The 2500-nt window shown below is 56.6% G+C and overlaps 1 protein-coding gene across 1 annotated transcript in view; it reads left to right on the top strand.

The window, feature by feature from the left end:
* LOC123512782 overlaps positions 1-2500 on the top strand; it is a 157697-nt gene that overhangs the window by 96090 nt on the left and 59107 nt on the right. The gene's annotated exons all lie outside the window — the stretch shown is intronic.

Here is a 2500-nt window from a genome sequence, read left to right as displayed (position 1 = left end):
TCATCATTTTCCTCCTCCTTCTCTTCCTCCTCTCATCCTCATGATTTTTCTCATCTTCCTCCTTCCGTAATATTTCTCATTTTCTCCTTCATTCATTCTCTCATTCATTCATTTTGTCACTCTCATGAATGGTGTGTTGCATTGTGGGAGTTTTGTTTATTTGTTTATTTTTTGATCACTAATTTCATTCATTTTTTTTTATTTAGTGTTATTTATTCCTTGTTGTGTCTATTTTATTAATTTTTTGTCATTCGTTTTTCATTTATCATTTCGTGGGTGTTTTCTTAGTGCTAGTGAAATGTTACCTTGGTCTTGTTTATTCATTTATTTATCTATCTACTTATCCTCTGCTTATCTATTATATGGCTCTCACTCTGTCTCTCTGTCTATCTCTGTCTATCTCTGTCTATCTGTGTGTCTGTCTACCACTGTGCTCTTAAATATTTCTCATTCTTTCCTACTAATCATTAAACATTTTTTGTCTCTCTGTCTATCTCTGTCTGTCTATTTGTGTGTCTGTCTACCACTCTGCTCTCAAATGTTACTCAGTCTCTCCTACTAATCATTTAACATTCCTGTCTCATTTCTATTATTTTTTGTCTCTTTACCGCAATAAACAGCTTAGATTATTACCAGCTGCGTGTCTTCAACCCCTTCAGTACTGGGACACATTACAACCTTGAGATTTGTGTCCGATTAGACCATTTTATTGACATTAGGTAGCGTCTATGGAGGTCAGAAAGTCAATGGCCAGAGTCTTCACTATTTTAATCTCCTACATGAGTTTCTGAAGGTGTGTAAAATCACCAAATTAGTGAGCAGAATTTGTATGGAAACGCGTCATGGTGCTGAATGGGTCAAGTTAGTATTAGCGCAAGAGAGTGTACAGATCAGCCCATTGTTCATTAGACGCCGTGTGTTTAGTGAGTGTGTTGGTGGGGCGGTGCTCAGTGTCAGCCGCTGCTGGAGGAGGCGCGCTGTGGAAAGACTCTGGTATTTGTAGGAGGTATTTATTCTTGTTTTTACGAGTTTTTGGTACGGTGAGTAGGTGGTGTGGTGTGGTGGTGGTGTGGTGTGGTGTGGTGGTGTGACGCTATGGTGTCTGTGTGTGTGTGTGTGTGTGGGGCCAATGTGTGGGTGGTGGTGAGGGTGTGGCGAGCTGACTGGCATTGCGAGGGGGCGTGTGTGGGTGGTGGGCGTGCCGGCATGGCGAGGGGGCGTGGTGTGAGGGTGTGGGGAAGTGAGGTGAGGGTGTGGTGAAGGAGTGGTCCGCGGTGAGGGAAGATGGCGGCCCACACCTCTGGCAGCGAGTCACCTGTGCGGCGCCACACCCACCGCCTGGCCACACCCGCGCCCCGCTGCCGCCTGACTCTTCCGGAGGTGTGGCTGGCTGGTCGCACGCCACACATTCGTCCCGAGTGCTTCGAGGAGCCCCGCCCGCGTGGGTGTGGGCGTGGCGGGAAGGCGGTGATCGCTGCTGGGTGTGGTGGCATGGGTGAAGAGGGAGTGGGAGGGGGCGAGCACACCTTGGCGGGCGGCGCGTCTCCACCCTGCCTCGCTGGGAGTGGGCGTGGGCGAGGTGCGGGGCGGGCTTGGGTGCGGCGTGGCCGGACCAGGGAGGGTGTGGTCGCGTGAGGAGGAGGGAGTTGTTAGCGCGGCGCCGCCAAGATGGCCCTGGTCTCCAGGGATCAGCGGAGGGCGGTACCTGGCCGCGCCCTGCCGCGCCCTGCTCCAGCCAGACGCACCAGGCGCCGCCGGGGAGGGCGGGACGCGCCGACACGCTAGTGGGGAGGCGGCCGCCGCCACAATTAGCCCCGCGGGGCGGTAAAGGTGAATGGTGACACGCTAGGTGTGGCCATGTGGGCGGACACCTGGGCGGCCACACCCTCGCACCTGCCACCGCGCCCCGCCCTGGCAGCCTCAGGATTCATTGATCCCGGCCGGCTGCCGCTCGAGGGCCGCCTCCTCGCCTCCCGCTGACGGAGGCCGCGGCGCCGCCTCAGCGTGTGAGCCTCAGGTTTAGTAAGAGGCGCGGGAGGTCGGTGTGTCGTTTCAAAGTTATCAATGAAGAGTTGAAGCAGCTGCGCGTTGCGTCGTGCGTGGGCGGTTGTGGGCGGGGCGAGGCAGTGCAGCCAATGGGAGGGCGTCCAACCTCGGCACATAATCGCGGTACGTTCGGCGGTCACAGGAGCGAGTCAGTCAGTGAAGTGAGGGCCCTCGGTGAGCGGCAACCAGCAGCAGCCTGCAGTCCTGCCCGCCTCACACGCCGCCTCCGCCGCCTCACCCGCTCCTCACCACCACACCGCCCGCGGCACGACACCCTCCACCAGCAGCGGCGGCACTCCGGGGCACCCCGCCTTCACCCTTCACCCTGGGCTCTACGGGTGCTCGCCAGCGCTCGGGTGTCCTTCCTGCCCCCCCGTCCCTCCTGTGCTCGGCGGCCCCCGCCAGGCAGGCCAGTCCGCTCCCTAACACGTCCCCGCCCCACAACACCACGGCC

The sequence above is a fragment of the Portunus trituberculatus genome, chromosome 34, assembly GCF_017591435.1.
Source record: "Portunus trituberculatus isolate SZX2019 chromosome 34, ASM1759143v1, whole genome shotgun sequence".
Classification (NCBI taxonomy): Eukaryota; Metazoa; Arthropoda; class Malacostraca; order Decapoda; family Portunidae; genus Portunus; species Portunus trituberculatus.
This window is presented reverse-complemented; position numbering and strand designations above follow the sequence as displayed.